This window comes from Drosophila tropicalis, unplaced genomic scaffold, assembly GCF_018151085.1.
Source record: "Drosophila tropicalis isolate 14030-0801.00 unplaced genomic scaffold, ASM1815108v1 contig_878, whole genome shotgun sequence".
In the NCBI taxonomy this organism is placed as follows: Eukaryota; Metazoa; Arthropoda; class Insecta; order Diptera; family Drosophilidae; genus Drosophila; species Drosophila tropicalis.
In genome coordinates, this window is record NW_027173374.1 from 4,368,237 (window position 1) to 4,388,052 (window position 19,816).

General features: G+C 37.7%; 1 long non-coding RNA gene across 1 annotated transcript; it reads left to right on the forward strand.

Annotated features, from left to right (window-relative positions):
* The first annotated feature begins 13,944 nt into the window (after positions 1-13,944).
* On the forward strand, positions 13,945-14,542 carry LOC137585443 (uncharacterized). The gene is made up of 2 exons (XR_011033566.1): positions 13,945-14,183; positions 14,244-14,542. It is a non-coding gene; the product is annotated as an uncharacterized lncRNA (long non-coding RNA).
* The last annotated feature ends 5,274 nt before the right edge of the window (positions 14,543-19,816 follow it).

The window sequence follows — 19,816 nt, forward strand, 5'->3', positions numbered from 1 at the left end:
ATCACGTGCCAATGATCAATCGATACTGTCAACGCAAAATACAATGCCGCTGCCAACGAAACCATGAATGAAACATGGAGACAGACTAGAAATCGATTGGAACGATGAGGTTGGAGGACTCAATGGATGTCCATGCTGTAGCTGGGTTGGTTTGGGTTGATTGAATGACTTTTGACATTAGTGCACAATATCGTTAATCAAAGTGGTATCGAGTCTAAGGCAAAAACTGAAAGCCTGGCACAAAACATGTGTGTGTGTGTGTGGGTATTTGATGGACTGAGATGTTGGCCTTGAACTGATTTTCTTTCTAAGCCAAAATGTTTGAATGCTTGTTTGACCAGTTCATTGAAATTTTGTCTGTTCGTGCTGCAAGTTAATTTTGGCACAATAAAAATCTGTTTTATGACTACCAAGCCCACAAACATAAAAAGGCAGAAGGAATAGAGGGAGAGCGATGTGTGCTCATTAAGCGCCTTCCGCTGGCAAACAGATGCCTCGTTCTATGTGTGTGTGTGAACACACTTATGTAAATGTTACCAGGCACGAACTGGGTAAACGGGCAGAATGGAAGACAGGGCGGGCCACTGCTCTTGCCCTAACTGACTGTTTGTCTATTTGTCTGGCCAGGCTGGCTGTCTGTCCGCACGTTTTGCATGGCGCATGCATTTCAGAGTAAATGTGTAAACAACCTCACATACTCGCACACACTCGCACATTCACACACACACACACACATATGTATATGTAAACACGTATACGCATGGACTTTTACGAGGACTACACAACAAACAGCACTCAGCTCAGACACTCCCAGGCGGCCATATGCCAGCCCAACAACTGCTTGTCTACTCGGTTGCAGTTCTTGTTGTTGTTGTTGGAGTTTTCATCTTAGTCAAACGCATAATTATGTCACGTAAGTTTAGAGCAGTTAACTCTGATGTTGCAATTTAGTAGCAATTCACGCTCAAGATTGTAGAGGAGCTGAAATAGCAATAGCACCTACAACAACAACAACATTCTACGACCCGCAAGTGGCCTTTAGTGTTTTATGGCCAGGCAGTTCTATCAGCCTGTCATTCTGTCATTCTCAAAGGCCTGACATTGGAGTTTTCTGTTCAAGAGCACCCGCTTGTCGACCTCTGTAGAGTCTGTTTATATGGTAACACTTTCCTGCTGCGGCGAAGACTTCAAGTGAGAGTACTCATACCCCATTGGCGCACATTTTGATTTTTCTTTTGAATTGTTAATTGAGCTGAAAATCACTTAACTTAGTTAAAGGCTGCACTAACACCTAGCAAAAGTGAAAAAAGGACTAGTCTACAGGTAAAGAAAAGTTTAACATTGTTGCGGACCCAAGAGATATGCAACATAAAACGTACCTACTACCAACTATTATGATGGTCATTATAAACGTAAGTTAAACACGAAAGAGGTATGTAGAGCGAGAGAGAGTGAGTGGAATGCGGATGATGACGGCAGTCTTTCAGAGTTTAAGAGTATAACAAAAACCACAAACCATGTGCATTTGTGGGGTAATTTCGGTAAACTCATTCGGCCGATGCTGAACCGCATTTTCATTCAGATTTTAGCATTGTAAAAAAGTGGTTGCTTTTACAAAATAATTATACTTTTACAGAAGACAGACCATGGAAAATTGGGGTGATGGTGTTGAGTCTGTGAAACTAAACATCACTTCCCTATATGTAATAATTTATGTTAATATTTTATGATTCAAATTGCATTTCTATATTTCCGAAACGCTGTCAAAAACTAATAATTAATAATTATATTCTCTTAAGCATTTTGTAATATTTCATTGTCGTGAAAACTGAATTTGGCTGTACCATTCAATTAAACAAAATTCCTCACCCAGCAACTGGGAATTGAGAGCTACCAAAACAACAAAAAATTTGTTCAGTTAGTTGTCCAAGTTCATTGCACTATATTTCATGCTGTTCTTCATCTAGGTTGTGCTCAATTTATGCAGAAGTCGGCGGAAAATGTTGGATTGTTTATGTAGGAGGAGACGATGGAGACGACAACGAACGTCTTCCGCTATATATCTGTGTGTTTCACATTGTTTTGTGTGCCATCTTTTTAGCTACTTGCAATAAAACATGCTCAACTTTTTTCATTTGTTCCTTCATTCTTTGTCCCTCTTCATAACTCTCTCCCACTCTCTCTTTCTCTTACTCCCTATTTCACTCTGTGTCCCATTTGTTGTGAATAATTTATGAAAAACTAGTGAAAAATATATTCACATTGTTTTGCCAGCAGCACGGCATTGTCTCAGGCTCACTAATAGCTCAAAATATGCATCTCAAAGCTTTGTGCAAAAGGAAAAGAAATTGAAACTCTTTACGGAACCAAAAACTGCAGCTAATTTCATCTACAAGTGGAATTGAAAAAGACGCCAATGCTCATCAAAAGCACGAAACTTGACTCAAGACTTCTTTATCTCTATGGCTGTATCCCCATTATCATCCCCCCCGATTCATTCATCCAGTCATTGTGTATCTCCATTGTGCCAGTCAGAAACAGTTAAAACATTTAGAAGCGATAGAGATACAAACAGAGACAGCGAGCTGAAGAGAAAAAGAGATTGGGTACCAGAAGGGAGAAGTAGCAGTAGCAACTATACACTAGAAAATTTTTGCAAAACTGCCGCAGGGAAATGGCTTCTATGATAAAGTTTGGCAACTGTTTGTCAGATTATACTAACATACATATACAGCATTCTGTGTTTTTTCTCTAGTTGCTTTTTTTTGTTTCTAAGGAAGATAAAGACCACTTATGGCACACACAGACACAGAACCCAATGTCTTTACAATCCTTGGGGCCATGAGTAGTTTATGTAAGCAAAACAAAAACATGAAAGAGAACAAATAGGAAAAAGGCAATTGACCAAATGCTTAAGAACTTTAGGCCGGAGTGTGCCAATTAAGCTGAAAGTGGCTGATGGCATTTCCTTAATAATTTCGTCAATGAATTATGACAAGAAATTGCTAGTTAGGTGAAAAGCAGCCACCATAAGCCAAAAGGAGAAAGAAAGGAAAAAAACGCCATATGGCACATTAATTCTAAACCAAATTATAGAGCCAGTGTAAATATAGGAGAAGCAGTAAAAGAAATGGAAGTAGATATACTAGGGGGTTAGTAGAGACTTACAAATTTATGAGAGCCACTCAACCGAAATTTCAAAAGGGTTTTTCTTAGCCCCAAAACCAAAAACCAGTCAACGATAGTAAGGCGGAGCTTACTCTTTGTGCGGATATCCGAAAATTTTGTGAATTAAATATGGTAAAAGTATGTACATATTGTTGAAATATCCAAATCACTTTAAAGGCAACTGTGTGTGTGTGTGTGTTTGTGTGCATATTCAACTTGAGTCAAAAGTCGAATTTTTGCATTCAACTCAAAGCTCACAAGTAGATTACAAATTCTTAGCAATGCCCAAAAGGTGTACAAAGGGTAAGAAAGTATATGTAAATGCATACGTGTAAAATTTATTTGAACTAGTATTCCAAACAACACGAATATCAAAAGATTTTAGAGAGTGGGCCACAGAGATGGAGAGAGAAAGAGGGCAAAGGTTCTTGTAATATGTAAGCAAAACTAAAACGTAACCGAAAGGCATTGTTACCTTCTAATCGAATTTAAATATTCAAATGCCTGGAGCCAAAAGTTGATTTGAGTTTCTGGCACACCAAAAAATGCAATGTTTGAACATTTTTTGTAATTTGGCAGATACCGAACACTGCTACAAAGCCAACTACAGCTTCAGATACGGAATTCAGATACAGATAGCAGATGTAGATAGAGGCAAACTGAGTACACAAACTGATTGCATTTTCATTTACATTCACATATCCATTGTTTGCCCAGACACATGTGCGTGTGCTTTATTAAGAAAACTTCACCAGATAAATGACAACATTTTTGCATTCTGCAAGTTAGTCAAAATGTAAATTATAAATTGTGCGTGCCAGTCAGGGATGAGATGTGATAGGATGGGTTGCGATGGCTTGAAGAGGGAGAGATCGGGTCTGTCGTTCTGATTGTTTGCCTGCCTGCGCCTTGAGTCATTTGTCAGAATTGTTTGCCATCTCTCGGGGTAAATGCAAGCAGCTTCAAAAAACAAAAAAATAAATGATTATGAGGAATAACAAGTCTTGTCAGAAGCACAGCTCTTGTATACAAGAGTAATGAGCTGGGTATGAAATGTTCTTTTCATTTTCCAGCGATATTACATAATCTTCAATTTAAGTCATATTTAAATTTAAATTTGTTTCCTTAGGATAATCAATCAAATTTTAATTTTTTCAAGTTATAATAACTAACTTCTTTTTTTATATATAAAGAAGATCTCCAAAGTCGTCTAAATAAATCGTTGACATTAATTTTTTAGTTTTAAAATGCTAAAATTCGATATTTGAACTTTTTAAACCAAAAGAATCTAATTAATTAGACAAAAAGAAACGTCTAAATAATTATAAGTTCATGTCAACTCTTCTGTTTACTTATTATTATTAAAACAAAATTTTATTTAAATTAAATGTTGATATCAAAATATTGCAGGCCGGAAAAATAATATTTATGTTAATTTTTTGACATAACGTCGCAAATCAGTGTCAAGGGTTTGCCACAGTACATGACACGTCATTGTCTAAAATTCATTTTTCGAGATGACATACCTATATACCAGTCGGATCCTGGCAGGTTATCTGTTAGTGTGGTTGCTAACCATGACAATCGGCGCGACAGATGAGCGGTATCGGTTAAATAGAGGTCAAACTAATTTAACTCTTATCAGCATTGGATGTTTATGTACGAATTTTCGTACATAAATAGAAATATAGATAACACAAGGCAAAACTTTAAGTACCAACTTCAAAATATTCCCGTAATGAAATCACTGCCCGTTGGCTGTGAAGAATGGCAAACACGTTTCACTTAACAATGCCCAAGAGGAGATAAATGATAAACGGAAGGAAAAGCAAACGATAGAACAGAAAGAAAGATTAAAAGAAAGAGAGAGAGGAAAAGAATTAGGTTTTGTTTAACAAAATTTATTAGTCATAATCAATTGATTAAATACGTCTTTAAAAGAAACTTGCGACGTATACACAATATTGCAAAAAATATTTAGGCCAAGAGTCAAGGCCGGGAGACAATTGGCTCAAAATTCTGCAAGTAACTGAGCGTATAATTGTGGGATTGTGTGTTCTTTTTTAATGCACTTTTGCCTGGAGAGACATCATGACTTGAAGTTTCATTAACTTTTGTGCCCGTCCATTACTTGGAAATTACGGCAGCCAGCCATCGAAATTTGCCCTGGCACACAATAAGAGGAAGAACAAAAAGCCTTGTCGCCTAACCAATCAACTGTGGCTAACTTTTGGCCACAGAACTTGAATTACAATACAAACTCACAGCAGACACAGACACACACACATACTGGCATAGACTCATTGTCAGACAAACACACAAAAAGAGGAAGCCAAAAGTGGCCAAGAAACTTCCACAGCACTGCGAGAAAATCAACACAGAGACAGAGCAAGAAATCGTAGAAGAGGATAGAAAAGAACAAGGTAAAAAATAGTCAGCTGGCAGACACAAATGAGAAATCAAATAAATACTCAATCGAGCGTAAAGCATTCTATGTGACAAGCGTGCCAAGAAATAGCAACTACAACGTGGCAGCAACAAATGGGTCGTGCCCCAAAGCTGGTCAATGGGTTAAGTGCTGGACAAAACAGAAGAGGGGAGTTAAAGCAAAGGTTAAGTATACGTCATGGTTGCCTTTGAGACTTGTGCACTAAATGTGAAACGCATCAATGTTATTGCTGCGTTTAAGCTGTCAATTTACCACCCACACATTTGTCCCTTGGAAACCGATTCCCTTTTCCCTTTCTTGCAACATTTTTTGCCCATGTTCCCCCACTCACTTTTGCAATTGTTTTCTATTTTCTTTTAGGACAAAGTGCTTATAGGAAGTCGAAACTTGCTATACTTTTGTAAACGTGATCTGGGTTTTGAAATTTTTCCTCTACCGTCTTCAAACGATTTTCCAACCGAGATTTATGAGTCAGCCGATATACAATAGCAACAGAAAAAATTAAGCCACTAAAGAGCAATAAGGAAGCTTAACTAACCAAGGACACTGTTCTTGTTGTGGGTGAGGATGCTTAAACTAATTTCCAATAAACAGTTTGCAAGTTTTAGCGACGCGCGTGCTAAAACAGTGCACAAAATTGCTCAATGTGTTGTCTATATAGAGAATTGGGTGCTTGGTGTGTGGGTGTGTGGCTTGTGCGTGTGTATATCCGTGTGTGTTAAGTATGCGTGTGCCAATGCGTGAGTGTGTGCTGCTCATTGGCGCGTGTGTTTGCGTGCTTGAAATTCATTTAGGGGATTTATACACAAGCACTGTCTTGCATATTTAATATAATTTACAATACAAAATCGCAACTGCTGGCCTTACTGCTGCTGCTGTTGCTGCTGCTTATGTTGCTCCTTTCAATCCCAGAATCCAAATCCGCGACCAAAGCAAGCAGGCAACAAAGACAAGACATACAATTTATTATACTAAATGTCAATTTAGTATCGACTTTGCTTTAGCAAACAACAGACAACATCCCTTTTCTTGGCATGCGATGCTTCGCATGGTGTATGCAAATGATTCAGTCTACTCACCAGTGCATAGTAATTTTGGGTATATCAGTGGATTACAAATCATACAAAATATTGACACACTTTGTGGTAACTTTAGACTCAAATCATTTTACATTTAACCAAGTCATTGAACAATAATATTAAACCAATTATCTGTTATTGATTCATATTGATATTCAAATCCACAAATCAACAAGCGACTGTTGTCAATAACAACTTGTGTATTAAAATAGATTTCAATCAAATGGAATCTAATACTGTTAGCTGATACCGACATAAAATTTAAAATTGGGATTACATTCATAGTTATTTGCTATCTCCACGTATGGAAATTAAATTATACTGCATACTTTTAAGGGATAAAAACAAATAGAACAAGGAGATTTTAGAGAGCTTTTCTTGTAACTTTTGTTGATATTATTATTTCGATAACTATTTAAAGATAGTTTTCCACAAAATAAAATAATACATTTATTTAATAATAATAATGGTAATGCATTAATATAACGAAGAGACTTTTAAATTATATTAATCCTAAGTATATTATCAAATTTTATCACGTTTTTAAAATATGTATTTACTTTTTTTGAAAAAATATTTTTAAAATTAATAACAAGGATTGTATGGTATTGCATGGTCGATTTATTTTTGTAATTTTATCATATGTATTATGGCATCAGCTTATCTGCTTGTTTACAGCAAGATTTTTTGTTTTCTGTATGTTGATTTTGCAAGCAACCAAGCCAAGTCAACACCAGCTGAAATTTCATTTTCCAATTTCTCTCAACCCCAGTCGCCGCCATTTTCAACACTTGTTGAACTTTTAGCCTATCATGCTACACAGATATGTACATATATTCACCCATTCATATTCTGTATGTGTGGTTTTATGATACTGCACATATGGACTTGGGCCAATTAATGAATTGACCTTATAAATTATTCAAACGAAATTGAAATGCCACTTTCAGTAGCAATAGCAATAGCAGTGAGTCACATTCTAATGACATATCATCATTAGCACGGATAACTGCCAAGTAGAAGAACCTGAGCCTGAAAATTGACAAATCACTTTGACTGGGTTAATTAAATAAGGCCTGACATATGATAGATATTAAACCTTATCAGATTTCAAGGAAACTTGGACAGAAATTTTAGCATATTGACAAACTAATTATACAAGAACTCACTTAACTGTCTCACTGATTGACTTTCTGGCTTAACTGCTGCTTAGTTCCTGAATGTCACTGATAAACTTTTTGCTTGTGAAAATCATTAATTTCAAACTCGGAAAACTTTCAATGCAAAAAAAAGACCCAATGTAAAGTTGCAACTTTAGCAATTTGCCGAATGAATTTCGAACTCGTCGCTGCGGCATTTTCAAACAATTGATCGCAATGTGCATCTTAATTCATTACCTAATACAGTCAGAGTCCAGGAGACCGCCAGTGATTCAGAGACAAAGACGGACAGTCGTGGACAGAATGGTAGACAGGGATGGTAGATGGAGCAAAGTTTGCATTGGTTTTAGGTTTTGGGCCAACGTTGATTACATTTGAGATTCAAATGGAATGTGAGATAAGGAGCAACTTTGCATTGTGTCATTTGCATGCGGTTGGTTATATGCAAATTGCAAGTAATTGGTGTGAAATGTCCGTCTTGAGCGTGACCAATGTGAGAGCAACTCACAGTCATAGGATGCCCCCTAAAGGGGGAAAGTTAGTTGCTGTCTGTATGTAAATATTTATTATTTATAACCAGCATATCTAAGCAAAAGACAGATAAACCAACTTGACTGAACTGAGAAAGCAGGGAATGAGATGCTGGCTAACAGCATATTCGTCACGTGCCGAGAATAAAAATAGTTCATGTCGAGGGGCAACAAACAAAATGAATGATTTAGTTTCAGCAACAGTTAAAGAAACGTGTACTTGGCCTTCGGGTCATTCTTAAACTAAATAAATCCAGAAACACAGTTAACGCATTAAGTTTCTCAGTTCATATATTTTTATTACGATGTTTCTATGCCCTTTTCATTGGGTAAAAGTTCATTTTAAAAATCTGCGTCTCTCTATTTCATTAAAAGGAAACTTTAATTAAACTAAATTTTATCTTTTTAGATTGATTATTTAAATATTGGCTATATAACTTATGTTGTAAGAGATGTATACATTTAATATGCCCCTTCTGTGAGAGTATAAAAACAAACTGGTAGAACGTGTTACACACACAGCCCCAGTTAAGGATACGTCACAGGCGAAAGGCAACTGAACTGTCGTTGGCCTAGGTTCACTTCGGTATTCGGTATGGTAAACGATAAAATACGAGCTAAGCATAAAAGAGTAGTCCTGCCTCTCTCGCTCTCTCTGTCTCTCATTCTGAAATGAGAGCGAGCTTTTTCCGTGTACTAAAACCTAAATTTAAGAGAAAAATATATGGTTGAAAGTACGATATTCGCTAGTGTGGAGTACAATCTCTTAATTTACTTACGGGTTTTATAAATGTAAGCCCAAAATTGTCTGCTTGTTTAGTGTAAATGCAGCAACAACAAAACCAACAAGAGCAGCAACTACTGGAACATGGGTAACAACTGCAGAAGTTTCAATAGTTACACAAGTGCAAGAGTTGTTAAACAAGCCATGCAATTTCCATTAGCAATTAACCAAAAAACAAAAAAAAAAAACCATTTGCTTTTCGCCAATTCCCTTGCAAATAACATTTGGGTTTTCCATTTCGGGTTCCCTCGTTCGATTCGTTTTCGTTTTGTCTAATTAGGAAAAACAACGAAGAGGCGGATCCCTCACATAAATTAACAAAACATACAGTCAATATATCAGGCTATCAATATGAAATTTATGTCAATTTTAAACTGATTTGCATGCAAAATAAGCACACATACACAAAGAGAGACACACAACTAGTAAACACATTTCCATATCAGAGCTCACACTGCGTATACGTATTTCTTGTCAGACACCATTTCTGCCGCATTTGTTCATATTTTTTTTTTTTTGGGAGGGGAAAGTGGGAGTTAATTAATGTGTGGTCAAGAAAGGTTTTTGTGGTTTGCAGCTGTTAAATCTCTCTTCATGTTTATGTGGCAAGTATGTTTCGTAATATTGTGGCCAAACATACTGCTTATGTTGTTGCTGTTCTTGGTCAGAGAGCCGTATCATTTAATAAGAATTTTAATGCAAAATGCCAAATGCTAGAGAATGCACTCTTCTTACAATGTATGTGAATGTATTTGCAGGAAATTGAATTCTTGTCTCATTGCTAGTTAAATTTATACATTGTGTGGCTTAAATTAAATTAGCCATCAAGTGTCACAAGTGAAATATATGGATTCCAGTTGGTTGAACCACAATTAAGACCAAGCAAAGATCGACAAGAATTAATTTCCAAAAATTATTAAGATAATCCAAGTTAAATAGCTTGTGAACGAAATATTCTAGAGTGGACCATGGCATATTTAAGTTTCAATACAAAAACGAGTCCACATAAACTTCGAAGTGTTAAATGTAGTTAAGGACTATAAATTTCGTTTGACATTTACATTTTCAATTATTTTAAGTATTTTTCAGTATTGTGCTTATGTTCATGTTATTTCAGATATATGAATCTATTTTTGATTTTAGTTCTAATCAAAATCAAGTTACCCAGGTAATTAAATCGAGCATAAGGTAGGAGTGAAGAAAGAAAATTTCTTCATTTAGTTTTCTTTTGTGTCGGTTGGCATGGCCCTATTCATAATCATTAGCTTTGACACACTCACAAACAGGTGAAAGGTGCTTGGGGAAAAAGTCAAGGCCGTATTCTTTTTGGTCCCGTTGGCATTAACACTTGGCATATTTCTCTCACGTCTCCACGTCTGGCAAGTTGACAATTAACATGAATAAATATGATACTCCAGTGACGAACAAGAAAAACCACCAAACATGACAGGCTAGGCAACAAACAGCAAACAACAGCAACAACTACTTAACAAAGACACCCAGCTTATTTGCCTGGCAATGGTCAGCATATAATTAAATTTGGCATATCCTTGAGCCTGGGTGGCTAATTAAAATGTATTGCATTTGCTCGTTGTTTTTTTTAGGCCAAAGCCAATTCAGCTGGGATAGATTTAATTGGTAGGCTGTTGTAAGAAACCATCCACTCACTCCTCCCAGAAAACTCTGGTGATAAGGCAAATCCTCTAGGTGGCTCTCAGCATCATTATTCAAACCAGAAGAGCAGAGGCGTTGGAAGCAAACACAACAGACCCTCGACAAGAAGAAAAAGTGTACATATTCAGCGTGGGCGCTAACGATCTGCCAAAGTTGAGCCAAAGCAGAAGTTGGCACTGAATGTTATACTATGAGCCCGTACCCATGGACCATTAACGATAACATCATCAAAGAAAATCCTTTACGACTATGTGTCACGTCAATACACACATACACATACACTCACTCTAAGAAACAGAGATACACTGACTTGAAGGCTCGCTTTATAAGCCTATGCTTCCTGTCACAAGGCAAAACGCACAGCAGCAAATTGGGAACAGAAAGAGGCAGGAAGAGCAGCATCACCAAGAGCAGCAGCAGGAACGCACGTCGGCTAAGCTCAACTGCACACACATCAAAAATAAACCATCATGGGCAAAAAAAAAAAGTGGAAAAAGAAAAAGGAGCACGATGCTGACAACATATCAACATTAGTCAATGTCGTGTAACCCAAGTATCCTAGACAGGCGTCCTCCCTGTTTACCTACCCACCTACTCTCACACAGACACTCCTCCTTCTGTCTACGAGGGAATGTGTATGGGGTGGTGGTTGTGTGTGTAACTGCTTTGAATAATTGAGCAACGCTTTGTTGTGTAAAGTATGAAAAATATGCGTGTCTCACTTAGATACGCGCAAAAACCGAGAGAGCAACTTGAGGCTCAATTCAAGGCTGAAACGTAGGCCTAATAAAGTGCTCGAGCCACCAAAAATGAATTGCCTCTGTGTGTTGGCTTAGTCTCAAGAGTGATATTTGTTGGATAATTAAAAACTGGCCTACCTTCCCAACGTATGCAACGAAATTTTTAACATTCCAATGTTGCTATAAGGTAAGAAACATCCTCAATCCGCTTTCCAGCACAGACTACTACATACTTTCTTTTTATGTAAAAGCCCCAACCTAAAGGTAATCTTTGGAAGGTAATTGAAGCACAGACGCAAACAAAATTTCATATTGTTTTTACACAGATTTTCCTCGCCCTACTGCAATTAGGCCCAAAGTGGAAATTCGGCCAATTGAAAAAACAAATCATTTCGGAAGAAGTAATTCGGGTTTTCGGGTCAGAAAGCAGATAGCAACACAAAACTGTTATTTTTTCAGAGTATTTTCTGTCCGTAAAGCACTAGATGGTACGGCTTATGAATCTATAGGACAAAAATTGTTGTCTTCTTTTAAGTTCATCCAGAACGAGAATGAAAATCAATTTTAGCAAACAGCAAAAATTGAAGAGAAATAGTGAGCCATTTTTCTTGTTCTTCTTCTAATACTCTGTGATGTGTGTAGACGTTTGTCTTTAACCCTCTACTGCATGACCAAAGAAAGAATAAAGAAAAAAAAATTTTTTTATGTAAATATGTGTTTATTTAGGTAAAGATAATATATATTTGGACTTTTTTTTTTTTTTTGGGGGGGGCATAGTTTGGGGGAAAAAAAAATTAAGTAGACATTTTTTTGCCAGCCTTTGTTTGTAAGAGTTTCCGGGTGGCTTAAAGTTGTGGATTTGCAGCTTAAATTTGTGAACAAATGTGAGACTTTCAAAGCAAAACCTTGAGGGCTATAAAAGTTGTTTGCTGGCAATCTTTAAACAAACACGCAATTGTACTTCAATCGAAATGGGTTTTCCTTTTAGAGTCTCCGCCATTATGCGGTTGCCTAACGTCTGTTGTTACATGTATTTGCACGAACTTGTCATTTATCAGTGGCTCAGCGATTTGAATTCGAATGCAGTTTATGCCACTTTGGCTACAGTTTGCATAAAAGCAACAGAACTTTTTGCAAGATTCTGCTTCTGCATGTTTGGATTGCCATTGAAATTCTCACCGAGAATAAGAGAAGGAGAGATAGAGACACGCATGCATGGCATGGATTGGCAGGCAAATGGATTGAAAGAAGCTGCAATGCCTGGATCTGGCTGTGTTTTATATTGACTTGCACTTTGTGTACCGTCTTTGTGGTGAAACGTGGCGCGTAGCGCATACAAAATGCCTGCAAGGCAATTCCAGAATGAGCAAAAAGAAAAACAAAAAAAAGTGCGCCAAGAAAACGATTTTCACTATTTGCCTCCTGTCTAGTAGACACGGCCACAGCCTTTGATGTTGAAAATTTGGCAACTTGGCTGCCAATTGCACAATTTTACACAGTGGCAAAAAGCACAAACGATTGGCAAAAATCACAGGCCTATGTGGCGTATACGTAATGCAAACAAAACGTGGCATGTAACAGGTGATTGAAGATAAACAAAGACATGGAACACGCATACACCAATAGACAACAGAAACCGATAACGATAACTTTATCCCAAGATCTTTTGACATGAGCAAACAAATAAACAGAACACGACACAAAGAACAGAGCAGGGAAATGAAAAAAAAAAAAAACAGAAAAAGTTACAACAAACAAAAAAAAAAAGAAAAAAATGGCAGGAAAAGAATGTGGAAAATACAAAGTACTGTCATTCATTGTGCTCAGCTATTTGCCAAGGCACTGGTATTCGCCCCGCAGTCCCTTCAATCTGCTAATGCCCCCTGCGCTCTATCCATTCATTTGGTCTCCTTTTATTTTACGCACAGCCAGAGAGAGAGAGAGAGAGAGAGAGACAGGCGAGACAGAGGGACACAGTGTGTAAAGACATTGCGTAGCATGTGTGTGTATCTGTTTCTTTGTGTGCGTGTGATATTTTATCTCTGTCACTAAATTGACACTTTAGTTAATGGATTTTGTATGTGTGAGTGTGTCTGCCATTTTGTGGCGTTTGCTGTTTTCTTTTTCCTTTATTCGTTCGTTTGTTTGTTGTTTTTTATCTTCACTTTGCATTGCCACTGTTGCTCCCTAACAACAATACTATCCAACACGCACTTGCCCGGGACATTGCCCCCATTTCCATTCACCCTCCCGTCTCCGCCATTGACTCCAAGTGTAAGTACTTTGAATAATAAGAATGCTCACTTTGATGGATGCTAAGCAAATCTCTTCAGATTTATCAGTGAAACGATGACGTTGAAATTCATAATCCTTGACAACAATTGACGAGACTGGAATGTTTGTTTCTGTTCACGCACGATTTGTCGAGCATTTTGTGTCAAATCCTACACATAACATACACACACACATTTAAACAAACAAACAGTTCAATTGTAGTTGTTAACGTTCTATTATACCAGAAAAAAAAAAATGCCCCGACGCAAGCGTAAACATTGCCCCGCATACACTGCCGGCATTCAAGTCGAACAGATTCGTTTGGGTAAGTTACAACCGAGCAATGGCTTACATGGGTCCTTGTAACATAAATCTCCCCCGTCAGATAACCCACGTTGTCAGCTAGAATCCAAAGTGAAACGCTGTAAATTCATTAATCTACGATCACAGCCACAATCGGCTGTCAATGACAAAGCTATTGAAATATCCCATGACCAAAACGATTATAATGACGATAATGATGATATTGTGTTGCATTGGTCTCGAGCCAGGCGACACGAATTTCCGGCTATCAAATTACTTCCTCCTTGGTAGATCTATCTAAGCTAAAAATTTAGCAAACAATATGTTGGAATTTTAAATTCAAATAATTTGACTCAATAAAGCTGGACATGAACATTGGTATATTTCTTCGCGTTTTTTCATAAGCACTTGTTTTATTTCCTATGATTGATCAAAAACGGAGGAGTTCGTCCAGCTAGCGGTGGTTTTGCCGCATAAGGTCAAATCAACAAAGTTACTGCCAATTATTTAATTGGACTAGCTTCGAGTTACTTGACGACTAATTTTCTCTCAGTGCATTGATATAAATAAATACCTGAATTTCATATAGATTGCCAGATGTTTCTGCAGCTGATTTCCTCATAGGCTTTTTGTAAAGCAGATTATGGCAACAAAAGTTGAAAGATGTCAAAAGGAGCGACCCAAACCTGCCATCAACAATTTCACTTTACAAGTATTCTGCACCCGAAAACGTGGCAAAGGGATTTCTCTTTCACTTTGCCAAAGACTTTAAAATAAAATATTTAAAGCTTGAACTTCAGGTTGTCTTCCTTTAGCTGCAAGTATGTATGCATGAGTTTGTATGTGAGGCTGTGTATGTGTGTATGGCACATATAGTAGGTCTTAAACCGGCTTTTACAGCTGGCATAAGCTTCAATTTAATGAAATAATTTATATGTTTGCCACACCCAAGGGGAATTATAAGTTCTGCTGACAAATCAGAAAAATAATAAATTACAAAAAAGTTGCCAACACGCGCCCAATTCAATCTGGGATTTACTTAATCGAATATGAGAATGACAAGGACCAGCCCCAATGGCCATTTGGGCAATTCACTTGGCTAACTGTCTGGCCGAGTGATAAACTTTATTCCATCACCTGCCCTTGACTTTAATTGGCTAAAAAGTACAGGGTAAAATTGTCGGCACCGTTTGAAAATATGAATCTTCAATTTACAGCATAAAGGCACAGGTGCATGATTCTCCTTTGGCAAACCAAAGTGGTAAAGTTTTCTCTGAATGTGGCACATGATGCGAGTTGTTGGTTGCAAGTTACCACTTTGCCAGTAAAGTGAAAACTTTCGCTGCATTTGAAGGGCGGGCTTTAACAATGTTTCCAATGAAAGTTCCAGCAACCAACTGGCAGTAGGTTGTGCTTAGGCTCATTATGCCCGAATGGTGGACATTGCATTAAGAGGCTCTTTGCACTGAGAGAGACAAACTAAATGAATGAATGAATGAATGGAAATGCCTTAAAACCCAAAAGGATTAAATATTTGCCACACACAGACAAACTGAGCAAGGGGGAAAGAAGCGTACAAAGGCGACAGGTTGCCTGCCACCGCATTATAAAACAACTCATTTATCATAAGAGTGCCGCAGTGGTGATGCCAGCGACAGTGCTACAATGGGGCAAGCGCGGAGCGGCTTATGACAAAAGTAACTGACAACTGCAGATGAAATGTTGAAAGTGCGAAATGAATGGTATTTACACACACAAACGCAACAATTAATTGTCGTCTGCATTCATTCCTTTTTCGCAAAAGAAATCCAACTGCTTGGGTGAGGCATGTGACATTCGCGAAGAGGCCACAGGACAAAGGGGCAGCAGCAGGAGCAAGGCGGCTGCTGTGGCACGCAATAATCACCCGGCATTTGTATTTAATTAATGGATGTCGCGTAAAAGTAATAAACGATTTTTAAAAAGGAAAAATTCCATTATTTACTTATTTTGTAATTGAAACCAGACGCGGCAGCTATTTCATATTTCATTTGTGTTTACCGTTAAAAGCACCAAAGTATTTTTTGTTTGTTGTTTGTTTTTGCCCAACCACTAAATAAAAATTTATTTAATTAAGTGAATAGCCTTAACATGCAATGCAGGCATTTGGTTTAATTAAAATACATATTCCTTAATCAATTGTCAGCAGCTATGACGTAAAACGAACAAGTTAGATTGAAAGATGATAAATCATGTGCGATGAATGATGACAGCTTTAGTCAGAGATATATCTAGGCATGTGAGAGACAAAAGCCAAACAACAACTTCATTCAAGGCAAAGGCATAACCTCATTAGAAGAATGACAAAGAAACGGCAAAAAATGTGTTAAAAACCTGCAAAAACCGTAGCCAACGCACAGAGATTTATAAATCTTACTTTAATTCTTGTCCGTTGATCAGCAGGCTTGCAAAATGTATGCAATATTCGTTTTCAACATTCTTCTTTTAGCTAAATTTTACAGATTTTGCAAATCTATTTATAAAATGTCGAAAAGTTCAATAGTCGGCGCTCAAATGTATGCTACAAAATATAATGGCAGCAATTTACCAGCAGCACCCACACACATCCATAGAAGCACCTACGCACAGCAATATAAGGGGAAGCGCATGACCATTCATTTTCAGCAGCCACAACAATGTAATTAATTTGTAACAAAATAATTTATTAATTAGGACGTCAATGTCAGAGATTTTTGGGCAAATGTTGATCATTAAGCGAAAGAAATTCGAATGGCCAAGAGATAGTACCTAGATATACATATATGAGGTAAATGGGGTAGGCATGGCAATTAATCTGGCTCAACTGTGGACAGGTGTGCGCGTAAATCCTGCATAGGACCATAACATACAGCATTCAAGTGTTAATAGAATCGAGGCGCAGCAACAACAAAAACATCGACAATTAATTATTAATTTAACAGACACGCAATGCACATGGAGTTGCCTCGATTGCGATTGCGATTTTCACTGTTGTGTCCAACGTGGGCATTGGTGGGTGAATGTGATGTGCGTCATCATGGGAAGTAATACAGATTCCAACTTTTTGCATTCCACTGCAGTCTGGTTGCATTTTCTCTCTTTTATTTCTCTGTAATGCCTACCCGTGTTCGTAATGCCATGACTGCGTATGTGAGCATTAAGGATTCATGATGTGCATGTCAGCGTCGGGCAGATTGCAAGTGCAACTGAGTCCGCTGGGCAGGCTCAGGACATGGCCGATGCATTGATTTCCCATGTGAGCATCACCCAGGATGAGCTTAACAGCTGTTTAACAGTGGAAATCATTCCCAGCTTGGCTAGCCTTAAAGCGAATGTAATGGCAAGAGCAGGATGAAATTATACAGATTGAGATTGGGAGGAATTGAAGAATGTTGCCGGCTTAAGGCCAGTGCCACATTTTAAAGACAATTAATCAATTGACAGCTGAAGCAAAACCAATTGCTCTGTAGTCAGCGGAATCAAATGACTTTTGGCATGTTAAAATGCATGACACGTCCAGAAATGAAAAGCGTGGAGAGCACAAGTCGAAAATAAATACAGTAGAATGGGAAAAGCGATTTGGCTCATGCCATGATTGAGTATTTAAGCCAAAACCAAAAAGAAAAGGAAAATTTCAATTTTTGACTCTCTAGAGTCCATTTTTTCAACATCAAGCTTCATTTCATTAGGATTTTGTGGTTAAAGGTTTCCTTACCATGGCCTCCAGGACACGTTTGCAAGCAAATTGCAGGAAAACATTTATCCAAGCCGCAACTGAAATGAAAACTAAAAACGTCGCTGCATTTTAGTCTGGGTCAGCACTTTCTGTGTGCTTCTGTATGTGTATGTGTATGTATGTTTGGTTTTTAGAAAGTTTCTGGCAAGTGAAAATGAAAGCCCTTACAAATGTTTTGCTGTGTGTGTAAGTGTTTGTTTGTCTGTATGTGTGTGTGCGTGTATGCAACGGAAGTGGGTAAACAGTGCAAAAAGGAAATGTACAAATAAATATTTGCAAATGAAAATGAACAAGGAAATGGAAGCACTAGTCGCCATGGCGGCGACGAGTGCTAAAACGTTTTCCACAAAACTAAATTTAATTTTCACAATATTATTTGAATCTCTTCGCCATTTAACTAACCAGAAGTCTTATGTTTAAGTTTGAATTCAAAAACGCTTTTATGGCAATAAACAGATTTCTGTGAATAAGCAAGTGTAGAACTTAGCCAAGGAAAATAAATATTAACGATTAAGACGCCTAATGCTCCAACACGGTTGAAATTGATTTCAATTGAAATTTAAGACTTGAATCAATTTGATGGCCAAATGTAAAATGGTGAATTATAAAAGCCGAGAGATTATCGCCAGCAAATCAAATTAGTTGAATTGCCAATAAAAAATTCTTAAAAGCAAGAAGAGAGAGAAAATGCCAACCAACTGAATTATTTTCAAATCATGCTAGGCAAAAGCAATTTGCATCTCAATTGGTACTCCAACAGAAGGGAAACGAGAAAGGCACATGAAAGAAGATACAAAATGCTCTCCATTGTAGTTGTTGTTGTTGCTATTGTGGCATGCCACAAAGCGGCAATCAGTAACAGTTATAGCGGAAAATGGATATAATATGTATAGAACTGATATGAATATCTAACCCAAAACAGGCAGAAAATTGCTAAAAACTGCCTAAAAAGAAAATTTTTTACAAAAGCAAAAACCATGGCAGGGGCCGAGACGAGGCAGCTGCACACATGACTGAAATTAAAATAGCAACAACAAGAACAGCAACAGCTAAAACGAATACCAACAAGAAGGCCAGCAACCACACAAAAGCAATTTCGATCAGGCACTGAGATAAAAAAAAAAAAAAAAAACCAAAGAATGAACGAACCAAGGAAAGAATACAAGAAGAGTGGATTCAAAGCAGCAGCAAGCCAACGCAGCACATCAGTTACAAAAATGTAGGCTACTGTTTCATACTCCCCTCATCACACCACAGCACAGAACACCGCCATCGCCACCATTATGGGCACCACCATGCCTCAACAAAGGCAAAGGCAAAGAAGATAAAGGCAAGTCAAAAGAAAAGGCCCAAAAAAAGAAAATCGCAAGAAAAAAAGACGCGCGAGGAGGACCCAACTCTGTGGTTTAGTCCCCACTCAGCGGCTGCTGTAGCTTTAGGTGTGCTAAAATTATGCAAATCATCGTAATACTTTCACAACGAAAGCAAAGCGGAAGGAAATTGTGCAAAAACGGCAAACCGAGACGGGGCAAAGGAAAGCCTTGTCTGTCAGTCTACTCTGTCTTTCTGTCTATCTCAGCCATGGTCTCAGCAGCCTTTTTGGCAGGATGGCTACAAAGCAAATAATTGCCTCTTAAATTGAGGCTATGCAAACTGTAATGTAATGGAGCTGTTTCACTTTGAACATTGTGTGGCATGTGTAGCTCTTAATGATGATATTTGCAAAACTAAGAACAAAAAGCAACTATCAAAAAAAAAAAAATAAAAACCGAAGGAATATATTTATTCAGCTGACGACACGACACTCAATAGAATGGGGCCAAACCGAAAGCAAGTCCTGCATTAAATTTACTCTCTCTCAGACTTTTGCAACCTTTCACGCTTCGGTGTATGGTTGTGTG